The sequence below is a fragment of the Rhipicephalus microplus genome, chromosome 3 (assembly GCF_043290135.1).
Source record: "Rhipicephalus microplus isolate Deutch F79 chromosome 3, USDA_Rmic, whole genome shotgun sequence".
Lineage (NCBI taxonomy): Eukaryota > Metazoa > Arthropoda > Arachnida > Ixodida > Ixodidae > Rhipicephalus > Rhipicephalus microplus.
Window position 1 is genome coordinate 253,720,791 of NC_134702.1, and position 25,858 is coordinate 253,746,648.

At 47.0% G+C, this 25,858-nt stretch overlaps 1 protein-coding gene across 4 annotated transcripts in view; it reads right to left on the reverse strand.

Annotated features, from left to right (window-relative positions):
* Positions 1-25,858, reverse strand: part of LOC119159444 (uncharacterized) — a 633,480-nt gene that overhangs the window by 243,326 nt on the left and 364,296 nt on the right. The gene's annotated exons all lie outside the window — the stretch shown is intronic.

Sequence of the window (25,858 nt, forward strand, 5' to 3'; positions counted from 1 at the left end):
ACACAGGTGCTCGGCTGGAGCTGGCACGCCTTTCGCTTTAATTACAGCAGAAATGTGATGGTTGAACAAGAGAAACGGCCGGGTTAGGTCTAATCGCTGCGGCGGATGTTTCGGCGGGCGAAGGAGTGTCGTCTTCTTGCATCCTCTCCATCACAGATAAACGAGATGAAAGAGTTTTACCAGTTCATGTGCGCTCGAGCGTTGCAAGCGGCAGAGAGAGTGAAGCGAGAAACAGAGGTGACACGTACAAACATGTTTCAACGTATACGTTAGGCGCGGTTAGGTTTATTACGCACGAACTGATGACTCGGCGGTGTAATGAGTTGCGGTCGTGGCAGCGCGTAGAATGGCGGTAGCAGCAAAAGTTGTAGGCGAACGGACGAGGTGGCAGCGGCGGCCGCAGCAGTGAGGGTGTGGCAGGTGAGAGAGAGAGTGACGTCCGCGCGCAGTGCGAGGAGAGCTTGACATCGACGCGCTGTTGCGGCGTGACCTATTGGCACCTCTTCAACAACAGCGGTGAGGAGAGAGCGTTGTGGTGCGTGCGTACGGACGCACGGAGGGACAGCGTTAAATAGACTAGTCGAGGAGCTGTTTCGAATCTGAAAGCTGTTCCTCAATCACCATCACGTCTATTGCCCGTGCTTACTGAAGCTCCCACATTCAAGTGCACCCATATACCCTATAAAATGGACAGCGTATTGCTGCCATTGTAGCTCACTTGTCCACTATTGGAAGGTCACTAGCTGTCATAACAAAGCATTGCCACGCACCTAACGTATTAGTCGAGCATAAGCCAAGCAAGAGCCACGTGGATAAATACAGAATGAAGTGGTCCGTGAATGAAGCATCGAAAAGGCAAGAGTACAGCAAAGATGAAGAGGAAGATTAGGTCGAGAGAAGTAAAATAAATGGCGGACGACATCCATCTCTCTGTTGTTCAATGTATAAGTTATTTACCTTCAGAACACGCTACATTTCGGCGCAGCCGTCAAGCGAACATCTGGGTGACATTCATCCTTGAACGAACGTCGTCAACTGGACTAAGCTTCACCAGCTACCAAGTGCAAGGTGAGCCAGCGAAGAACCTTGCCCGTGATGTTACAACAGCTGACCTCATCGAATGTGTGCTGCAAGGAGCTTCAATCAGCCATGAAGAACTTCTCGAGACAGGATCCGACAGTCTAGATTTGCCGATCGAAGTGCTCGCGGACTGGGTCTTGGAGCCTTTGGGCCAACGCACCGTTCAAAGGAAAACTTCGGTGAAGGTGAGCATTATCATGAATCTCATCCAAAGACAGCAACGACGGATTATGCAGCAGACTTAATTTCCGACAAATGCACTCAGTCTGCACGACCACCAAAGAAAAGTAGTGGAACCAGATATTTTCGAGTAAAGCTCCACAAGCCCTAACTACTGCCTTTCGTTTTATGAATGTGCATGTAAAAAATGATTTGATTGATGATGACCAGAAAATTGAGAATTTGCCCCGCTATCTAGGTGGTGCAGCTAGAAAGTGGTACGACATGCAGCTCCTACTTGAACCACCAGCATGTTGGCGTCACTGGAAAATGATTTTTTGTCCATTTTCTATCGCAACACTGTAAAATGTTGGAATGTTGCTTTGCAATTTAACTACCAATGTGGCTCGTTACAAGACTACTCTCTTGAAAAACGGCACCTTTTGTACAAAGCGGAGCCTAAGCTTACACCATTGGCAATTGTAGCTTTAATTATGCAAGGGCTTTGTGGCGATGTACACAGCCAAGTTCAGTTAAGAAACCCAAACACATTCTAAGATCTTCTGCAATGCCTAAAATTCATCTTGCCTATAGCTGAATGACCACGACAATTACCACCCTGGAGAATAGAACAGGTTTCTGACACGGTTGAGCAAACCACACCACATGAACTGAATGCTAATGAACAGATAGATTGGTTGCCTTTCTCAGCCTTTTGTCTAAAAAAAAGCTCGCACCATTTTTCTAGTAAAAATAGGAGCAGTGGCCAACATGACACACGGTCTGTTTCTCAAGTGTTACCGCCAGGAGAACCTGAAAGCGAAAAGCGAAAAAAAGTTCCAAATGACTGGCGTGTAAGATGTGTACGTTGTATTCACTTGCTTACTACACGTTCCTGTTAAAGTAATTGACATGGAAATGCAAGCCCTCATTGACAGCGGAGCATCGTTGTCGATAATGAATAAGAGGCTCGTGAACATAAGCTCCGTGTATGCTGGAAGAACGCTGCGCGTTTAGGGATAAGATGGAATAGTGAGCTCACGTAATGAGCGGGCTTCTGTAATTCTCAAATTTCAAGGTGACAGAATTGCGACCGACGTGTTGGTACTACCAGATGTCAATTACGAGTTTCTGCTATCTCGTCTTGGTATGAAAAAGTTATAGATGAAGATTTATTGAGACGACAAAGCTCTCATCGAAGGCCACGTAGCAGGAAAGGATAACATTGAGTAGCCTGCACAAATTTACTGCGGGGAAGATATACCAACATAGAACCCAGAACTATTGTTCGTAGGAGACTACTCTCCAGCAATTAAATCTCATGAGGTTCTTTTTGACCTCACAAACAAAGTGGTTGCTCGAAGAACTCCATATAATGTGCAGAGAAAAAAAGACATTGTTAAAAACAGAACTACAGGCGATGCTAGATGCTGGCATAATTCGACCTTCCGTGTCGCCGTTTGCATCGCCAATTACTATCGCTCCTAGAGAGGGTGGCAGTTTTCGTCTGTGCACAGACTACAGGACTCTAAACCAAAGAGAACTGACCTCATAACAGACCCAATGCCAAGAATTTATGACATTATTGATGAGACAGGCGGCTCCCTTTGTTTTTCAAGATTGGATCTTTGCAAAGATTTCTGGCAAATTTCACTGACAGACACAAATGAGTACAATGCGTTTATAACGCCATTTGACTTATATGAATATAACGACCGACCATTTGGGTGGAAAAATTCATCTGCCTGGTTTCAAAAGATCTTGCACGAAACTCTGAAGCCGTATCGGGGCACATTCTGCAATGTTTAAAAAGATAATATAATAGTTCTCTTAAAAGCAAAAAAAAGAGCATCGGAGGCACCTGTCACTTGTTTTGGAAGCGCTAAGTGTTGAAAGTCTAAAAGTCAACTTCAAGAAAAGAGTTTTCTTTCAAGAAAAGTTACCGTTCCCGGGAAGAGGCTTTGACGGTTCTACAAAAAGCACAAAGCAGGAACCCGTGGAGAGAATCTCAAAATTGGTGAAGCCCTATGACATACATTCATTGCGTGTTATCCTGGCACTGGCTGGACACTTTTGGTCATTCATTAAAAATTATGCAACTAAAACGAGATGTCTGACACACTTGACCCAGAATGGTGTGCCGTTTCAGTGGGATCGCACCTGTGAAATGGCTAACTCTAACCTTGTGAAAATAATGTCATCGGACCCTAACGTACAGATCTCAGACTTCTACTTACCGTTTGTGCTAACTACAGATACGTCACATTATGCTACTGGAGCAAAAATTTACCAGAAGCCAATCGACTTAAATAATCCAAAGCATTATGTAGTAGGATATTACAGTTAAACACTGAAGCTGGCTGAAGTTGACTACTCAACAACAAAAAAGGAAGCATTGACCCTACTGAAAGCCGTGCAGTATTTTTGTACGTACCTAGAAGGCAAAAAGTTTAACCTTTTTACGGATCATCAGCACTGACTCACCTTCTTCGTATGTCACAACCAAGAGGCCAAATCGCCAGATGGGTAAATTATTTGCAACAGTTCGATTTCGTCGTTTCGCATCGTCCAGGTCCTCTAATGATTAATGCAGACACACTATCCAGCCTTTTGACACCAACAGCGGTTTACGAGCCTGTAAATATCAACTACTCGAAGCTCTGAGAAGGAACCGAAGAACTTGAATTCATCAATAGAAAATACCACGTTCCATCGTCATTGATTTCTTAGATTCTATATCTTTACCAGGACACTCCTGAATCAGGCGAACATGATGATTTGGACGCACGTACGTCAAACTTCTGAAACGATTTACGTGATCAAATATAAAAGAAGACATCAGAAACTACATCCGCAGATGTCACAATTTTCAAACGAAAATTGCCAAGCTCAAGCAGCCCGTGGACATATTGATAACAACAGAGCACTTTAATGTTCCTTTGGAGGTTAATCATTTGGACTTCGCAGAGCTCAAAAAAAAGAGAAGGGCCAGGAGGACGCAAGCATTCCTGCTTGCTATTGATCCGTGCACCAGAATAGTTACAGCCAGAGCTGGAAAAGAAGACTCTAACTGCGTCATTATTCTACTAAAAGCAGAATGTTTCCGAATTACGATGACATTTGTGTGTGACAACAGCCCGGTTTTCAAAAGCACAAAGCTTTCAAAGTGGGCGAAGGATCACGGCATGAAAATCAAGTTTTTTTCCCTAACCATCTAGCTTCCAATGGCCTCGCTAAGTGTGCTATACTAGACGTGAAGCAGAACATGAAGATGTACCCAAACTTTCCAGCTGGTACGAAATTCTGCCTTGAAGCTGCTGTAAGACACCACAACCGTTTCTGCCCATGTGGTATCGAATGCAGTCCGTTGTTTGCAGCTTCAGGGACTGTACCAGTGCTTCCAGCAAACCACGAGCTCGGCCATCTTGAGTACCTGGTCCTTTCCGAGAAAACGAAAACTGCGAAACAGCAGGAGCCCTACAAAAGACAGATGGAAGAAAACTTCGACAGCAGACGTAGCAGTGACATACAAGACATACAACCACGCGACTACTTTCTAATAAAAAAGTAGTAGGTTAACCCAATGATAAGTTTTACGGACCCTTTCAAGTTGTCAAAACGGCTTCGCAACACGGCTTCTTGAAGACCATCTGGTTATTAGGGATTTACCAGGCAGGCAGAATGCGCCTCAATTAGTAACATTTTTAAATATTACATCAGGAGGTGTGAACAGCGAGTCCGAGAGATAGGAGTGGGCCGTGTATGTAGCATCGAAAGCGCAAGAGCACAGCGAAGATGAAGAGGAAGATGAGGTTGAGACAGAGAGAATAAACGGCGGATGACATCTGTCTCTCAATGTATGAGTGAAATACCGTCAGGGAACGCTACACAAAGTAAGCACCGAACGTAGCCCACGACTTTACAAAATTGTTTGTGTAATTTAATTATTTGGCACTTTCAGCTGCACCCATGCTAAGGTAAAAATTGATTGGTATGTAGAATTTACCGTTACGAAACCACAATCTAAATATGAGAGAAGCCGTAGGGGAGGGCTTCAGTAATTTCGACCCCCTGGGGCTCTTTAACGTGCACCCAAATCTCAGCACATAGGCCTACAGCATTTTCGCCTCCATCGGAAATGCAGCTGCTGCTGCCGGGATTTGATCCCGCCACACAAGATTTAGCAGCCAAGTACCTTAGCTACTAGACCACCACGGCGAGGTATTTTATAAGGTATTCATGGGAGCTTACGTGATATGAACCACTCGAAAAGTTAACCTTCGAATACCACTGTTTCAATGCTACAAGACAGTATAGCTTGTAATGCAAGTTTTATACCTTCATAGCTTCTACATACGAATGCACAATGATTCCTTAACGCGCACCTATCAAGTCATTTCATTTTCTTGGCGGGCAGCCCAATCTTACAGGTTGGAAAAGGGAATCTGGAGGCAGTACTCTGAGAATGAAAGGCGCCTGGCGGAGGTGGCACATTTGCGTAAAAAAGCCAACAAAAATACGCATAAAGTTTATAATCTATGGAAGCTGTGGCAGCGAGCGAGTGGGATTCTTGTTTGTTCAAATGTGTGAAAACTTCTGCGTAGCTTTCATGTAGTCTGACTCAAAATTTCGACTTTTTGACAGAACCGATAACAGCTACCCCACTATTTAGCTCAACAGCTATCTTGTTTGAACTACAACGTGAGCTGCATCGTTTTTTCTCCTATGGCGCCTTCTCGTAGTTATCTGTTTCACTACGTATTGTTATGCCTGCGAGTCCACAGCAAACGGCCGTGCCTCTGAAAAAGGCAATCTGTGTCAAGGCCAGCCGCGAGCCCGCCTGACGCGATCAACAACTCAACGGCGTCAGCACGCCACGGCGCCTTTCTGTCGGCGCCTCTCTGGCGCCCACGTGCAGTGAGTCAGCGCACGTGCAAACGACCCGTCGAGTAAACAACTGGCGTCTTCATGTCTGGGGGTCTGACGCATTGCGCGGCGACCCCATTAGAGGAGTCTGCCCTGACGACTAGCGGCGCTTCTGATTGGACATTTTGGTTGGACCCTGTGCAAATAAAAGAAGCCCTGCGGCGCGTCGCGATCGGCCGTCCCAGGTGAAAGCTGACATGTGTGTCAGAACGGACCCGTTTGAGAGCAGACCTATTTGTTAGAAAGGAGAGCTCGGCTCTTCGAGTCTCTGTCGGCCCCGGTGCCGAATTTGTAATGCCTCTGTATATACGCTGTACATAAACCTTGTTTAACTCACCGTCGTCTCGTCCGCTCGTCTTATCAGCTCTGCGCAGAAGCAGTCGCGAGCTGAGAAACATACGCTACCAAACGGCTGGTGACCTTCCCGGCGGAGTTGGAAGCAGTGGCGCCTTCGGGACCGTGTTGGCGTCGCCGTCTTTCGAAACAGTGGTTGCAGCGGTGAGATTCGTAGCGCCCTTCGTAACGTCGTCGGAAGTGCGCGTCGCAACAGTGGTGCCATCGGCGGGATTGGCCATCGTTCGCAACAGTGGTTGGCAGCTGCGGGATCGGCCGGCGTCAGCGACATCGATGCAGTGAGTGCCTGATGTTTTCCCCTCAGTTCACCAGACTACTCTAGCTCAGGTTGTAGTAGTTTAGAGAAGGGCTGTGTGAAGCATTGAAGTGAGCTTTGATCGTTTCAAGCCAAGTCGAAGCGCTTTGAAACCAAAGTTAATGCAGAGGGGGTAAACACGGGAGTGTGAAAAATTGCTTGCGCGTCTTTCTAGTAGGCTTATAGTGGGTACGGCAAGTAGATTCTTAACAGGTGCAAACAGCAAGAGGCTAGTGTGAACGATGGAGAAACTTAAAGTGAAGGAACTCATCCAAATTTGTGAGGACCTCGGCATTACTTTGGGCCGTGCGAAACGAAAGCAAGCGATCCTTGAGATCATGAAGGATGAGGGAGTGTCGGCTGAGGAAGTCGATGAGGCCTGGGTGGATATCAAAGCACGCCGCGAGGAGGCCGAAATGCGAGAAGTTCGTGAACGTGAGGTAGCCGAGAGACTGGAGCGCCTCGAGTTGAAACGAATAGAATTGGCAATCCTACAGTGTTCGCAGGCGCCTAGCGTAGCTTCTCCGACGATTCAGGTCAGCGGTTTTAGAATTCGGGACCAACTGCCACCGTTCGTAGTAGGCGAGGACATGGCGAAGTATCTCGTCAAGTTTGAACACGTCTGTGAGCGAAACGCTTTGGAGCGGTCTCTTTGGGCGCAGAGCCTGTTAGCTCTTCTTCCCGGCGAAGTGTCCGACGCGATAACTTGCTTGTCGAGGCAAGCGTTTGAGAGCTATGACGAGGTTAAGGAAGTGCTCTTAAGACGTTATAAGTTGTCACCCGAGGCTTTCAGGCAAAGGTTCCGGTATGCTAAAAAGGGGAATGAGTCACACGTTGACTTCGCGTTTCGTCTTAAAGCCGATTTAATTGAATGGCTCAAGGGCGAAGGGGTTTATGACGACCGCGATAAAGTGGTGGAATGCGTTGCATTGGAGCAATTCTACCGCTGCATCGAGGAGGATGTCAAACTTTGGCTGCAGGACAAACTTGGTGAAGTACAGCTAAACAAGGCAGCAGAATTAGCTGAGGAGTATTATACTCGTCGAAAGTTGCACAGCAGGGCAGTGCGCGTTGAAAAAGATGAGAGAAAAGAGGGCTTTTCAAAGAAACCTGATCAACGGAGACCCGCTCCGCACCGGAATTTCAAGAAGGACCCGTCTCTTACGAAGGACAGTGTAGGGGAAGGGCAAACAGAAGCGGAGAAATCGAGTGAGGTTCCTGAACAACGCACTGATACAACACGGGCATTTGAATCACGGAAGCCGCTAATCTGCTACAACTGCAAAAAGGAAGGGCACATCGCGTTAAACTGTAAGCAAAAGTTTGCTTTCGCAACAATTCGAGAATCGGAAAAGAACATGCGGTTGTTGGAGCCGTATATACAAGAAATTAGTGTGAATGGGCAAACGTGTCGAGCACTTCGTGACTCAGCGGCAACCATGGATGTTGTCCATTCTTGCTTGGTGTCTCCGGATGACTTTACCGGAGAGTGCGCGTGGATCAGGCAAGTCGCCGAGGAGCAGAGTGCTTGCTTACCAATCGCCACGGTTGTCATTGAAGGCCCGTTCGGTAAGCTTCGCACCGAAGCGGCTGTGTCTGCCGCGCTTCCCGATCGTTTTCCTTATCTTTTCTCCAACAACTCGGATCAGCTTCTCAAAGAGCAGGGTAAATCGTTCTTCCCCAACTTAGCGTACATGGCCCTCACGCGATCGCAAGCGCGGAAGCTCTCGCAAGAGCTTGACCTTGTTCAAAGCGGTGAACTCTCAAGTGACCTTGTCGGCGGGTCGACGGAACCTCAGAGAGGAAATTTTCCGCGTGAGTCATGTGAGCAGTCGCGCGAGCGGCCCGCCGCCGAACCGACCGGCGCGGTTTCCGTAGAAAGGGGAGACGACATGGCGCCATTGGATCAGAGGGAGAGGGCTGCAACGCTCTCGCCTGTAGCGGAAAGTTGGAGTGAGCTGTCGAGGGTTGATCGAGAAACGCTCATTCGAGAGCAGCGTGAGGACCTCTCGATAAAGCGCTAATGGAAAGCGTAAACTTGGAAAAAAAGAAAAAGAATGTTTCTTTTTTTGAGAAAGCAGGGCTTTTGTATCGGAGCTACACAAATGCGCAAGGTCGCAAGTATGAGCAGCTCTTAGTGCCACAAAAATATCGTCGCCAACTATTGGAACTGGCGCATGAAAACGCATGGGCAGGGCATCTCGGCATAAAAAAGAGCAAGGCTAGAGTTTCCCTTGAGTTTTATTGGCCGAAATGCTGGAAGGATATCGAAGACTTTGTGCGCTCATGCGACTCTTGTCAGAGAGCGGGGAAATCCACGGACAAGTGGAAGGCACCCATGAAGCTTGTGCCAATTATCACAGAACCTTTTCGGCGCCTAGTAATTGATATAGTCGGGCCACTGCCAGAGTCAAGGCAAGGTTGTCGGCACATCCTGACGGCTCTCTGTGTAGCCACAAAATTTCCGGAAGCGATACCCCTTAAGGAGCTCAATTCTCCTCATGTCGTGGATGCACTGCTATCTATAATTGCAAGCGTCGGATTTCCTTCTGAAATCCAATGCGACAATGGTAGTGTCTTCACCAGCTGCCTTACGTCTACCTTTATGGATAAATGTGGAATAAAAGTAGTGCACAGCTCGATCCATCACCCGCAATCTAATCCGGTAGAGCGTATGAATTCCGTTCTGAAACGGATACTGAGAGCTCTCTGCTACGAGCACAAATGCGACTGGGAAGCGTGTATTCCTCCCGCTATGTTCGCTTGAAGATCAGCTCCTCATGAGAGCACTGGTTTTAGCCCTGCAGAGCTTGTGTATGGCAGGAGTTTGAGAACACCATTGCGAATGCTACGCGAGTCCTGGGAGGGATTCGATGAGGACCCTAATGTAGTTGCGTATGTTTTAGACCTCCTTCAGAGGCTTGGAAAAACTAAAGATCTTGTGGAAAGCCACATGAAGGCTGCACAAGTATTGTCGAAGGAGTACTACGACAAATCGGCGAAGAAGCGCACATTTGAAGTTGGTAGTCAAGTAATGCTGCTGCAGCCGTCCAAAAAGAACAAGCTTGAGGTTCATTTAGAAGGGCCCGCCAAAGTGTTATCGAAGCTTCCCGATACGAATTATGAAGTGAAATTAGGAAGGCGGCGGAACAAAATTTATCACAGTAACTTCAAAGCAGTCGTAAATTTACTTTTAAGTGCTTCAGAGGAAGAGGGAGCGGAAGTTTTGAGTACTAGTGAGGTAATCGAAGGGGGATCGAAAGTAATCTGGGAGCAAATAAACCTAGAGCCTAGGTTAAGTGAAGCCCGGAAGGAGGACCCGAGAAGGATTGTTTCCGAGTTTGGAGACGTGTTTTCGGACCGCCCCGGAAACACGACGGTGATCGAACACGATATCGAGCTAAGCGGTGAGGAGTCAATCCGTAGCAAGCCGTATCGTTGTTCCCCCGTGCAAAAGCAGATCATGAAAGAGGAGATCGATAAAATGCTGGAGTTGGGAGTCATTGTGCCGGGCGAGAGTGACTATACATCCCCTCTATCATTCGTTCAGGTGCCAGGAAAAGATCCGAGGCCATGCATCGACTACCGGCGTCTTAACGCAATAACTCGAGACCAAATTTACCCGATACCAAACCTAGAGGAGAGGGTGGAAACTGTGTCACAGTCCAGCTATATTTCCACGTTAGACCTCGTGCGAGGGTATTGGCAGGTCCCCCTTACAGAGCGTGCTAGCCGCTATGCCACATTTGTTTCTCCGTTTGGAACGTATCGCCCACTTAAGCTGAGCTTTGGATTCAAAAATGCACCCTTTTGTTTTTCAGGCTTAATGGACCGCGTTCTTAAAGGCCTCTCCAAGTTCGCTCTGCCGTATATTGACGATGTCGCCATCTTCTCCAACAACTGGGAAGAACATGTCGAGCATTTACGCGTCGTGCTGAACAGGTTGAGAAAGGCTGGCCTTACCGTGAAACCTACTAAATGTCACCTAGGGTGTGGCGAGGTGTCTTACCTGGGGCACGTTGTGGGGCGTGGCCGGCGTAGACCTTCAGAAATTAAGGTAGCCGCTGTCGTGAACTATCCAAGACCAACCACAAAATCAGAGATAAGGGCATTCTTGGGCCTGGCTAGATACTATCAGCATTACGTTCAAAATTATTCTAGCATTGCCAGCCCTCTCACTGACGCGCTTCGAAAGTCCGAGCCGGTTAAAGTAGTATGGGACTCAGAAAAGGAGAATGCGTTTTGCCAGCTAAAACAGGCCCTAAGCGAAAAGCCTGTTCTCATGGCACCCGATTTCTCTAAGAGATTTGTTATTCAATGCGACGCGAGTGATCGCGGCATGGGAGCTGTATTGTGCCAGGTAACGAAAGGCCAGTTTTGTATTTAAGTCGAAAACTCAGCGGCAGGGAAGAGGCGTACAGTACCTCTGAAAAGGAATGCGCTTGCCTCGTGTGAGCCGTTCAAAAGCTAGCTTGTTATGTCTCCGGTTCGAGGTTTGTGGTTGAAACGGACCACTGTCCTCTAACCTGGTTAAATAACATGTCGCCTAAAAGTGGCCGGTTACTGAGGTGGAGCATGATACTCCAACAGCACAGCTTTGACGTTCGCTACAAAAAAGGAAGGCTAAACGCTAATGCAGACGCATTGAGCCGTGCGTTTAGTTAGTACGTTCTCAACCTTTCGGTTTCTCGCTGGTGATTTGGGGCAAAATTTTGACCTCATCACGACCTGAAGTGAGCGCTCTCGTCCAGAGTGAGCTCAAGGAGCCAACTTTGTTGTATTCTAATTCGTTACGTTGTTGTACGTGGGAAAAAAATTGAGTTGTCATTTTAAGAATCTTGTCCCACATGTGCCTCTTGATGTAGAGGGAACGAAATTCAGAGACACGTAGCTAGGTATATGTTGAACTATACTTTGTCTGGTGTTCTGTCGGGTGACCAAGGGCACTTGCTTGTGTCGTGTGTTGTTTGTTGTCGAACCGTTCTTAGCAAGTTGCTGAACCATCGACCAGTGCTGAAACCGAAGATGGTCAGAAGAGACGAGCGAAGTTGGCCAGCAAGTTGTGGCGACAAGCCAGTGGAGCTGGGATCTGTCGTCAAGAATGGGACGTGTTCCGGGAAGTCTGGAGCTGCATTCTCCCCATGGCCCTGGAGGCGAACCTGGATGGACCTGGCGAACGAGCGCGTCTGTCATCCGAGCCCCGTGGAAGCAGCTCGTCTTTTCGGCGCATTGTCTGACAGCGGAGGTGCTGTTATGCCTGCGAGTCCACAGCAAACGGCCGTGCCTCTGAAAAAGGCAATCTGTGTCAAGGCCAGCCGCGAGCCCGCCTGACGCGATCAACAACTCAATGGCGTCAGCACGCCACGGCGCCTTTCTGTCGGCGCCTCTCTGGCGCCCACGTGCAGTGAGTCAGCGCACGTGCAAGCGACCCGTCGAGTAAACAACTGGCGTCTTCATGTCTGGGGGTCTGACGCATTGCGCGGCGACTCCATTGGAGGAGTCTGCCCTGACGACCAGCGGCGCTTCTGATTGGACATTTTGGTTGGACCCGGTGCAAATAAAAGAAGCCCTGCGGCGCGTCGCGATCGGCCGTCCTAGGTGAAAGCTGACATGTGTGTTAGAACGGACCCGTTTGAGAGCAGACCTATTTGTTAGAGAGGAGAGCTCGGCTCTTCGAGTCTCTGTCGGCCCCAGTGCCGAATTTGTAATGCCTCTGTATATATACTGTACATAAACATTGTTTAGCTCACCGTCGTCTCGTCCGCTCGTCTTATGAGCTCTGCGCAGAAGCAGTCGCGAGCTGAGAAACATACGCTACCAAACGGCTGGTGACCTTCCCGGCGGAGTTGGAAGCAGTGGCGCCTTCGGGACCGTGTTGGCGTCGCCGTCTTTCGCAACAGTATGGAACTTCTATTAGCCACTGTGGGGGGGGGGGGGGGGCTCCGCAAATTCTAACGCCATAGTGAAGGGCTCGGCCAATTTTGACCACCTGGAGTTCTTTAACGTGCACCCAAAACTAAGCACACGGGCCTACAACATTTCCGCCTCCATCGGAAATGCAGTCGCCGCAGCCGGGATTTGATCCCGCGACCTGCGAGTGAGCAGCCGAGTACCTTAGCCACTAGACCACCGCGGTGGGGCGACAGTTTAATATTCGACGTGCAGTCTGCTCCCTTCATTCACGTCACGACCCCGTTACAATATGCTATCTGGCTATCATCCACAAAATTGTGAAGTTTCGCCTAATCTGCGACTCCTTGGAGGTCGCTTCTTACGCATCACGAAATTCTAAACAACCCAAGCTGCATGACGTCTGTGCACCAGTTTTTTATCGTGTTCTAGCTTCAGGTTACTCTTGTTCCCACACAAATTTCAGGACCCACGATTGTTGAAATAGAAGCTTGGCTGTCACTGTGAAGGGTGAGAGCACACCAAGATGGTCATTGATCCTCGATGTCATCTTCAATAGAAGCCGTTTTGTGATTGCCTTTGCGGACGTTAAGATTTTATTACTCTAATATAGAGTAAGCTCAAAAGCGTCCCAATTCGTAGTCCACTGCATAGACAATACGCCTGTGTTGTCGTTATTGCCTCCATCTGGCGGCTTCTCTTTCGTCATAAACACATGCGGCAGTGTGTTGTCAGTCGTTCTCCATTTCGAAAGATTCATACCTGCATCGTTCTTGACTTTTTTTGGCTTTAGTAATCTTTCAAGGCTTCTATGAACTTATCTGATTTAATGAGCTCGTTATTGTATGAAATTACTTGTTGAGACTCACCGCCGGTGTCTCGGCTTCAGGATTAGCTTTGTCTAGGTGGTTATGAATAGTAGTCATCAGTAGAAATGGACTTGACGTAGACCCGAAAGGCATGCTCGTCATGTGCCACTCAACCACATTTGCATTCTTCTCAGAATCGTGAGTTGGGAATTTTGGTGGATGTTCATCGTAGAACATGTGCACATGCGCACTGTTTTCATCGGTCATTATTTCTTATATAAGTTCTTACCTTTCCCAAGTAATCTTCAGTAGTGAGTTCCGCGCTGTGTGCCATCGCTGTCCGTACCTAAGACGTTGCGCTTTAAAATACTCTACAATCATGATGATGATGAGAACTTTATTACTCCCAAAAGAGGGGACCAGCCGAAAGGTAGGTTACGCTGCTTAAATGAGATCAGCGGGGATCCCTTGAGACACCGCGGCTTCTAATGCGCTTGAGATTACCCGGCGTTGCTGCATTTTTTGTCTTTGGGCGTCTTGTGGAACCAAAGAAACCAAACAGCGTTAATGCCCGAGTGTAAGGTTATTGAAGGCCATCCAAAACGAAGTAGTACGCGCAGAAGCTCTCAAATCAGGTTACCTCCCTTTTCCAAGCAGTCGTTGAGCGAGAGTATGCCTGATGCATGGGATGGTGTGTAAAACACAACCCTTAGTTTGGTGGTCAGTGACTCTTTTTTGATCACTTGCCGGTGTGGCACGTAAGAAACCGGATGGTGATTGATAGGATCCTTGGACACAACTTCTGCATGACCATGCAACAAATGTTGTCGCATGACTGTATCGTAGAAGTCAAGCAAACTTTTCGGGATAATGAGTTCACCGGCATCTGCAGACGGTTGACTGCACTATCGCAATCGCCACCCATGAGGTGCTTGCATTGCACTTTTATTGCAAAGCGACAGGGTGTTTGCCATTGGATTTTCGGCTGGTATTTCTGAAGTGATCCATGGACGTGTTTATATACGATTCATAAACTTAGTCAATGCCCATTGTTTCCAGTTGCCGGAAATATCACAAAATTTGCGAAGTCCTTTCATTCTCGTCTTCCATACCATAAGCCAATTAGTTAGTGCTGCGGTCGAGAAAGCCTCTCTGACAAGCTGGTCTTAGCAGCGTCCAATCGAAGCAAGTGTTGACGGCTGTAAGCCCCTGAACGTCTGTGCTGCGAAGGACTTCGCCAGTCAGAATGTTCCACAAGCAGTCAGATCCGATGATTCTGGCTCTTCATGAAGCTTTCGATTATAAACCATGAACTTGCTTTCAAAACGTAACATTTGCGCGCAATGGCTGTCCTTTGATGGCGCAGTGATGTCGTGGCATCTTAGCGGAACCACAATTGCTTGTATAAGGTAGAGCTGCGTGCATAGTTGGCTGCATAAAGGTACTTCGACCATTTTACAGCGTTCAGTTTGAGACGGAGGTGTCCTACTGACTGTGGTAAAATATATCGTTGTCTCTCCTGTGACCTTGCAGTTATCTTCATGGCTACTTTTTCTTTGATGAAGAACCTCTCGCTTTCAGTATGTAGAACGCCTTCGACGCAGCGGTGCTTGTCATTATGGGTGATGAAAACATGACAGGTCTAGAGCTATACATTGTTATTCTTATTCTGCACGCTTTGCCTATAGCAGGATAGCTTGGTGCTATTCGACCGTCATGCCTTCGGCAAAACAAATAACGCTGCGCAATTTTCTAAGGCCTCTTCACCAACACGCGACTACCTTTACGATAAGTCGCCCATGCTTGTGCTTGCCTTTAATGGCAAAGTGAGGACGTTAGCCTAACTTGACAGGCTCATGCCTGGTGGTTCCTAGACGTGCAGCGAAAACACCTTTTGCCCTTGGAGAGCTTCCAATTCAAAAGAAAGGAAAGACCGCTGTCACAAGCGAGCGTGCCATGCTTATCAAGTGTCACGACAAGCAGTACGTTTTCTTCACTAATGAGTTGTGCAAAAGAAAAGCTGTGGCACCTCCTAGTGCCTTTTCACGTCATTCACCATGTTTTTTTCCTCACGCGTTGCATTGTTCATGACTTTCCAACTTGACACGAATCAAGGCTAGTACTTGTTTGAGCTTGGTCGGAGTGCGAGCTGCTGTTGAAGCTGACTTAGGTAAAGCTTGAGTGCCCTCTAACGAATCACTCTTCAGTGCTTCAGCTTGTTACTCTCTCTTAAACGCAAGGATGATATCCTGCGGCATAACCTCTTAAAGTATGTCGATAGGCATGGCGGAAAAACTTTGCGTAGGAAATTTGAGATAACTAAGGCAATAGGTGTTCATTTGTATATCATCGTAAAAACGTCTCAGGCCTCGCACATCAGAGCCTTTTTCAACGTAGATAAAAAATGAGCAGCAAGGAAGGAATGAGGAAGGACATGGAGGTTAGCCAGTTCTCAACGTGGGTAAGGCGAGTAGGTGATGCTGCTAAACTCGGTTTCCGTAACCAAAGCGTTCTTTAACGACATTTACACCATCGTTGTAACAAGACTCGGATGTTGGAAGTTCTGCAATGACCACTGCAGCTTCTGCAGCGCAGTACCACCGCAGATAAAAACAGCTCGTTGTAGACGAGAGTGCTATATTGAGGTGAACTATTTGTTGCTCAACCTGTTCTCAGTATCGAGTGCACTGATTTGTGTCACCGTTAAACGTTGGCATTTTGAGCTTGGCCAGACTGGGTCGCGAAGCACTGTGTAGTACAAAAACGTTTACCGTCACGTTAGGTCGCACAGTTTGCGTTTGCGATGGAGTACTGCGATCTTTCTAAGCTCATTCCAGTGCCTCTAACTGATGAGGTAATTCCGGTTGCAAGCTGATTGCGTCGTAATTGTACATGGTGGCAGTCGCATATTCTTTTTTAACTCACCATCCAATATGTGTTTCTTGATCTCGGCATCTACCTTCAATAGCCTGTCGTTGCCCGAAGAAAGCCGACAACGCACACCTTTGAGCTTGGTAATGCCAGTTCGTTCAACTGTTCTGGCTCAGCTTCACAGTGTGCCCAAAGCCGAGTACCTCGGTGTTTCCCGAAGCTACAATCGTGCACGCAAGTTTCCCCCTACCTGTACGGCAGGCCTTCAAAGTTGTGAGCAACCACCATGCCTTCTGTAGGCTAGTTAACTTGAAGGACCCTTCAAATCACCTCCCACGGTGGAGTCTGCGACTTTAGGAATTCGACATCACCGTAGTTTACTAGTCACGGTGAAAGCACACTGACTCCGACTGCTTGTTTCACGGCCCTGTTGACTTACCGCTGCAGGAAAACGAGGATGGCGACTGCTTCTTGGGAACCTTAAGTACTGATCATTTTCCAGAACGACAGCGTGTTGACCTTAAAGTCAAGGGCTTTGTGTAATTCCTAGAGGGAAAGGCTGCCGTTCTTCCAAAGGTATTCAAGTGGGAACTGGCGTCATTCTTTTTTTTTGCGCAACGGCATCCTCATCAAACAAAACTTTGCACCACATTGGGCCAACTGCCTCCTCGTAGTACATTCAGCGTTATGTCCAGAAGTTTTTGATGATCTACACAATGACCCGATTGCTCGACACCTCGGTGTTTTCCTTAACTCATGAGAATACAGGAGAAGTACTACTGGCCACAACTTGCCGACTACGTCACCTGTTACGTCAGGACATGTCGAGACTGTCAACGACAAAAGATGCCGGCGACTAGGCCAGGCAGACTACTACAGCCTTTTGAGCCACCTCTTTAGCTGTTTAAGCTAATCGACATGGACTTACTAGGGCTCCTCCTGGCGTCCAATTTCGAAAACAAAGGGATCGTCGTTGCAACTGAATACCCCACCCACTAGTACGAGGCAAGGGCTCTGCCCAAAGACAACGCCATAGAGGTAGCAAAGTTCTTTGTCCAGAACATCGTCTTGCGTCACGGAGCTCCAGAGGTCCTCATCAGAGACAGAGGTACGGCCTTCACGGTGGACCTAACTCAGGTGATCCTGAGGTAGAGCCAGACAAGTCACCGTAAGACCACTGCCTACCATTCACAGATCAACGGCCCCACCAAGCGTCTTAATAAGACCATCGCCGACATGCTGGTCATGTACGTCGGCACCCAGAAGAAGACCTCGGATGCAATCTTTCCGTACATGACCTTCGCGTACAACATGGTCGTGAAAGAAACAACGCAGATGACGCTGTACAAGCTGGTGTACGCAAAGAGCTCAGCCACGACGCTTTACGCTGTGTTACCCAAAGCCAGCGACGAAGAAAACATCAACGTGACTGTGTACCTTCAGCGCGCTGAAGAAGCTCGACAACTTGCCCGGCTGCGCATAAAAAATCAGCAAGGTCGGACAGCCACTGTTACAATCTTCGACGAAGCTACATAGAATACCAGACCAGCGACCGCGTTTAGGTATGGACGCCGATACGCCGACGAGGACTGAGCAAATAACTTCTGCGACGGTACTTCGGACCGTACAGGGTAGGTAGCTCGACGTCTCGGCGCACTCGACTACGAGGTTGTCCGCGACGGCATCACGAACTCTCAACGGCACCGTGCATGACCTCAAGTCGTCTATTTAGTGCGCCTTAAACCATTTCATGCACGTTAACGAATTCAATGACTGCGTTATTTATTGTTTCTCTATAATTGTGCTTTATTGCTTTTAACGAGTTTTTGCACTTGTTACGTTATTGTTATTTTTCTTGCACTCATCTTTCTTCCGTATTTTCTTTGAAGCATCAGAAGATGCCTTTCTTAGAGAGGGTAACGCCACGCTCCATCCAGATTTTTTTTTATCGGCCCGTTTCACTGCCGGTAATTAGACACTTTCACTGAGGCGTACGTAACGAGCCTACGTACGCGGCACGATACGTTGCGTACGCTGCATGTGAAGTGCTCAACGACAGATTTAGTTAACCGTACTCACCATGCCGAGATACGTTTGGTTCAACTAGACATGTTATTAGAAATAAAACAGCTTTTGGGTGCTTTTAGTGCACTCGTGTGGTAGTGACTGTCATAACAGCCACCAGCATCCAAGCCAAGGCGAATGATTTTGGATCTATGGGTTCCGTCGGCTTTCCCGCCGTGCTGGTCTAGTGGCTAAGGTACTCGGCTGCTCGCAGTATCGAATCCCGGCTGCGGCGGCTGCATTTCCGACGAAGGCGGAAACGCTGTAGGCCTGTGTGCTTAGATTTGGGTGCACGTTAAAGAACCTCAAGTAGTAGAAATTTCCAAAGCACTCGACTACGGTGCCTCTCATAATCATATGGTGGTTTTGACACGTTAAACCCCACATATTGATCAATCTTGGTTACGTTGGTTTGTTCCGGATGCCAAAACGGATCGCTGTTTTGTACTTGCGCAAGCAGTCCAACATTGTCCCTCAAAGTAAAATATACTCGAATTGGACCAGCTTTGTTGCTCTCTGCATTTGACGCCATTACTGCCATTTTAATATCTGGTTCCTATTTCAATTGAAATGTCGCGAGCGCGTCACGTCACGTACGCTCCGCCTGTACACGTTTACGCACGCTACGTTTTTTTTTTTTGCGTATGCACGCATTCATGGAATACGTATGTTACGTACTGCACATGAGCACTTCTCTCCCTTAGCAACGCTGTGTGCGTAGACTCACTACGTACACCCAACTAAAGGTGTCTATTGTCAGCGCAAACCACGCCTACACTGTTCGAGAAGCTTCGGGATGGCAATAGATCATTTTGTTAAGCGCTTGTACACTCTTTCTTTCTGTTTATTCCTGCGCTTGAACGGACAGTTATACCATTTTGTTAAGATTGTGCCCACATTTTGAATGTTACAGGTTATTCTGTAATCTATGTCATCGCTAGCAATAACGCAAGAACATTTAATCGAAAATGTATAAACACTTCATCGCTTGTTAGTTGATCGACGGCCGACGCTCTGTGCGCCGCTATCTGTGCCAGTGTCTTGCTGCAATCTGATTTTCTTTTCACGCGGCCACAAGTACGGAGCGAATAAACAGTTTATTGTTCAACCTGCAGTCTACTTCTTTAGTCCACGACATGACCCGGTGACAATATGGCAAGCAATATGACAAACTAGACTGCATAGACGCCCGTGTTCACCACTTGTCGGCATCAGCGCTGTTCACAGCCAACCTCAACGTGGTCCAGATTACTTTGATGCAAACGCCAGCCACCGTCTCTCTGCAAGTGAATGGAAATATTTGATAGCAGAAAAAGAGAGCCTCAAAAAAGAGAGCCCCGTACAGCACACTTTTCACTATAGTCAGTGATCCCCACTTCTTTGCTAGCTGTCTTCGCTTAAGTATCCCAATAGTAAACTTGGTCGTTGTGCATTAAGATTACAATGTACGTGTTCACTCTGGCCTATAAGCCTGAGTGCTTGCGTCGGGACGCCGACTGCTTGTCCCGTTATAACATAGACCCACCAGAACCTTCGGCGACTGATACCATTCCATCATTGCTCACCTCAACTGACCTCTTGACCATTTTTGCTCAGCAATGCCGTGATCTGAATCTCTGCCTCCTCAATTCAGCAGTTCTCGATTCACTCCTTCGTCTCCACTGGCTACGCGCTGCCACCTTGCTTTTTATGCCAGCACGCCTTTGTTCGACTGTTCTGGCCCAGCTTCACGGCATGCCCAAGGCCGAGTACCTCGGTGTTTCCCACAGCTACAATCGTGCACGCCGTTAGTTTTAATGGCCAGGAAAGTATCAGGGAGATCGCGCTTACGTGATCTCGTGTGATATTTGCCAGCGCTGGAAGAATTCTAGATTCCCACCTGCTGATAATCTTCAATCACATGGCGTTCTATATGAGCTATTTCATCGTGTCGGACTCCACTTGCTTCGTCCGTTCCGTACGTCTTGCTCAGGGAATCGTTAGATCGGTGTTGCCACGGGCTATATGCCAAATGGTTTGCAATTACTCGTGCATTACCGACCAGCTGCGCGATCGGCGTAGCGTAATTCTCGCTTTACAACCTTAACTTTCAGCCCGGAGCACTGCGCCAGCACTTGAACGACTGTGGCAGACAGTTACTAGGATCATCAATGACATCCGGACGTCTTGCTCTACCAAGCATAAGCTAATCACGGCCTATCATTGACAGACGATTGGCTTCATGGAGCGAATAAACTGACCGATTACTGACATGCTGGCAGCGTACATGTCGGCTGACCGTTGCATGTGTAAGTGCCCATCCGCACAACTGGGCTTGTTTGTATGCACCGAGTTGGTGCTTTAACCGCCAGAGGGTAATGTTATGCCACTAACCAAGAGATACAAAAAGAGAAGTATGAGTTGCCTCGTGTTCACGCCATTCGGGTGCTGTAAGATATTGTAAATCATTCCGTTTTTCGCCATCTGATGGTAACAATACATATATAAAAGGAGCAAAGCAAAAATTCCTAGACACCCACCGGTGCTTCGAACCAGCAATGACTCCCTCAGCGCGCGGCGTTAACCAGCCTTATATATATATTGCAAAGCTGTTATGCAGCACAAGATATTTTATTGAAAGGTGCGACAAGCCAATCCCAAGGAGGGCGCGGAAGCCGGTAATTGCTTTTATTTTTGCAACAATATGTTATCACGTTAGCCCAACGTAATATTGTTAATATGGTCACAACAATAAAATAATCACGTTGCATCAAAGGTACATCGACACAAGTCCTCGTATAAAATATAACGTATAACGTAACTAAATTGGAACTTTTTCATGCTCATTTACTCTTTTGATTAATGGCTGACAATGGCTAGTTAGTGCAGTTGAGTAAGCAATAGCTGAACTACGAACAATACAGGCAAGAGTTAAGCATATGTGTTTCTCAAACTTCAATCGGATTTCTTTATACTGCTGAAGCTTTTATTACCCTCCTACATATGTAAATTAGTGCACAAAACACAGTCAATTCACATGTGAAAAAGGGTTGCGCAGGAGCAATCATTTTAGGACCATGGTAAAGAGACTCAAACACCCAATTTCAGACAATAAAACTTTTTGTATGTTTCTCTTAACATTATTCGTGCAGACTTGAACAATTGAAAAAGGGTTGTACAAGAGCAAGCATTTTAGGACCGTATAAAAGGGCTAAAACACCCAATTTTTGAACTATCAAGCCTGCTGTATGCTTTTCTCAACATTATGCATGCAGACATGAAGACTGCAGATGCCTGTTCATTTTAGTGTTAATGTGTGGTGGCTTGATTAGCACTCGCATGCTGCGATATGTTTTGTTTTGCTTTTATATTTAGCATCCTCACTGGGGCTGGCCATCACCCTGACGTTTAGTTGCAGCTAGTTTTGCTACTCAAATCAATTTTCGTACTTTTGAATAATAAGTACAAGACCAAAGATGTCTGGAGTTATAATGGTAGACAAAGAAGCAAAAGGAGTCTCCAACCAGTGTTGAAGATGAGGTGAAATAAACGAATTCTATGACCATGAGCAAGAGAAGTGTTGGAACAACGTTACCCAAGTGGTAAAATTATGAGCATCATGGTGATTACGCCATCACAAATGTGCCACACAGATTACTTTCAAGGCAACTGAAAGCCCTTGAAACAGCGCTTCATCATCATCATCATCATCATCACCATGAGCCTGACTAGGTCCGCTGCAGGGTAAGGGCCTCTCCCATGCTCCGCTTGTCAAGTCGATTCAAGCTTGTTACTGCCACTTTATACCCGCAAACTTCCAATCTCACCAGCTCACATGACTTTTTCTCCCTCATCCGCTTGCCTTCTCCGGGAATCCAGTCAGTTGCTCCTAATGACAAGTGGTTATTCTGCCTACGCCCTACGTGCCCAGTCCATGAGAATTCATTAAAGCGAAAGCTGTCATGAGATCACAACTCGGGTCACGCACCGCCGTTGTTGTCCGCCGCCGCTTCCGCTACCGCCGGTGTCCGTAACCACATTGCATGAAATTAGAGAAAAAAGCCTTGTACCTACGACTCAGTGGGGCTCGAACCAGGTCGGCTGGGTGCCAGCCCAGTATTCTACCACTGAGCCACGTCGGGGCTTGTGACCTGTTGGCAAAGTTGCATTATGCATGCTTTATGTCGGGAAAGCAATCGTGTTGTTGCGAGTTACAAAGCATATTAAAATGCAAAACAACCAGTCCTCGCACATTGCGAATGGCGTAACGAGTGGGTCGCCCGATGCTCCATGATGATGATAATGATGATGATGATGATGATGCCTCGGCTATGGCTCTTGCCCACTCAGGGGGATTGGCCAAGAATTGAGGATATGAAATTTAAGGCCTTTCGAATGATACCTAATCCTAACAGAAGGAGGATAAGCACACGTAAATAGAGAAAGAGTGCAATAATTCCTTTGTCATTTGGGCCAGACAGAATAATATATATCTCGAATTGAAATTGCAGCAAATTTAAACACGTTTAAAATTGATGTTTTGAATTTGCCTAATAATACCATATAACAAATATGCAAATTGGAGTTTAGAGGCGCATTTGTTAACATGTTACAAAAACTTCTTGTTCACCTATTAGGTGTGGCGGATACCCACTTCTGATATGATTGCTAATTGACGTCAGCCCCTGCATGAACATTTGGCACGAAATTCCTTGGGAGTTTTTAGCGCATACCTAGCTTCTTAAAAGTAGCATAGTGAACGCCAGCCTACAACCCAAATAGTTTTTATTACTAATGCCGTACGGGGTATCAAGCGAGCGTGCATGCAGCAGTTACCTAATCAGTGTTTAGAGGAGGCTCCGAAAGGCCGCTCTTTTAGCTTTCGCTGGGACTCTGCTACCCCTTCCGCGCAGGCCTAGCGTTTTTTTTTTTCCTAATTTCAACTATAATGTCCTTTACCCTACGCTGCTTCTTGGTCAAATTCCGAAAATACACAACGCAAATGCTCAAAAGAACAAGTCAATATAGCATAAGGGTTACACCGATGTGACTAATACAATCAGGCATCGTCAATGTGTACAACGTGGAATTGAGTATGCCAATACAGATAGTTCTGAAGCCTGAAAAGGTAGTCCAATAGATCACAAAGAAATAAACATACGCAAAATAAGTATTATAATGTGCACAAAAAAGCCGGAGGAAGCCTTTGCTAAATTTTCTATGGACCTCAAGGCAAAAACGAGACTGGTACAACTAAGGGCTGCGTGGGAAGATAATCCCCAGCCACGCAATTTCCGGGATGAGCAATCAAAAGGTAGAAATGAAACTGCTGAAATTGGAGCACCCAACCATGAAGACAGTCGCAAGAGTAAGTCATACATGACAAGTTTACAGGTAGACCAGAAGCGTTCAGGAAGAATGGCAGCATACCAAAGAAAAGGCAGACAATTCGCCACCATTAACATAGCGAAGCACGAGCAACATGCAGCAATGACCTCTGAATAGGCAGGTTCTGTGAGTGTACTTTTTAAACAAAACAGAACGTTTGAACAAAACACAACCAAACAGTTCCTGCACAACCAAGAAAACATATAACGCTGAACCTCAAAACAACATTTGTGGAAGAAGGTAAGCACAGATATACAGAAACCAAGGTGTCCTGGTGCCCTTCAGTCTCTCAAGGAAGTGATTGAACATCAATCACAGCCTTTGCAGCCATAAGAAAACTCAAGGCAACATTTTTTGAGATAAATGAAACATACAGGGCTAATCAGCGACAAAAGCCCGTATTGACAATTAGTGAATTTTCACAATTCATTGCTCACTCATAATTCACACACATCTGATGAAGCACAGGTCGTGCCTAATGCTAGTTTTCGGTGGGATCAGAAGGCCTGCAGAGCAGTCACGACCAACAAATGCCTTTTATGGTTCATCGCGGATGGCCATGCCAAAACACAGAGGCAATCACAATGCAAGCAATCATTTGCACAATAGCTCAGACCATGCTTTCCACTAACATATATATTTTAAAGCCATACATGTTAAATATAGGAAAAAAATGAAAGCGGAAGGCAAGACAAATGAAGGGGTACTACGAGGCAGTGAAAGACCTCCCAACAATGCAGAAACTAAACTCTAATACAGTGTACAATCAATCCCGCGAAAAAAAAGAAGGTTAGATATAGAATCTTCAGCCATTTGAGTACTTCAATCTCTAGTGTCTATGTTTGGCACAGGTATATAGAAATTTGAGCCATTTGCCTGAGTATAGATGCCTGGCCAGTTCTCTATTCGTGAACACAATAAGGGTGTCCTTAGCATGCAAGTATAAGTTGGTGCCTTGATCTATGGGCTTTCAAATTATTTACTGAACGCAGCAGAGTCAAATTACAAGACAATGTGGCCATAGAGTTCTCTATCGCATAAAATTGATGCCAACTGTGGGGGGGGGGGGGAGATGAACAACAAGAGAGAAGGCAGGGAGGTTAACCAGGCACATGCCCGGTTTGCTACCCTACGCTGGGGAAGTGGGAAGGGGGGCATAAAGATGAGAGAGAAAGAAGAAAGAGAAGAGAAAGAGAAAAAAAAGAGGATTGTCAGTCATTCGGCTGGCGCGTATGCAGCGGTGGCCCTACACAAAAGTCAAAGGTGGTCATGTAGGCCTGTAGTCCTCAAAAAGCACAAGACAGTTTTGACTGCTTTTTGAGCCGATGTAAAGCGAGGACAGTGTTCTGCTAGCATCTGCATAGAGAGTGGCCGATTGTCCGATTGTCGCAATGCGTCCGAAAGCTTCTGTCTTTCAGAGGCAAATCGAGGGCAATGGCATATCAGATGGTCGATGTCTTCTTTGGTGCAGCAGACGTCTCAATCCGCATTGTCGGTCAATCCGATTAGGGTTCTATATGCTTTTGTGTAGGCAACCCTGAGCCAAAGGCGACAAAGAAGTGAAGCTTCACGTCGACGAAGTCCGGATGGAGGTCGAAGTTCTAGTCGAGGGTTTATTTGGTAGAGTCTCGTATGTCCTATGCTTGGGGTGTTCCACTCCTGCAGACACAGACTACGTGCCAGGTGACGAAGTTGCTTGGCAGCGTCAGTCCTTGACAAAAGAATCGAAAGGATGTGCCCTTCTTTGTGCGATGTGTGAGACGCGTTTTCTGTGGAATCATTGCCACTGATCCCAGAATGGCTAGGAAGCCACTGAAACTTGACCTCGTGGCCTGTTTCTGTGACGTGGCGAAGAAGCTTGTCAACTTCGTAAGTTAGCTGTTCATGGCAACCTCGTCGAAATACTGACTGCATGCTCTGTAGGGCCGGTTTCGAGTCGGAAAACACAGCCCATTTACTCGGTCTCTGGGATTTGATGTACTCTAGGGTGCCACGCAAAGCCGCAAGTTCTGCCACCGTAGAC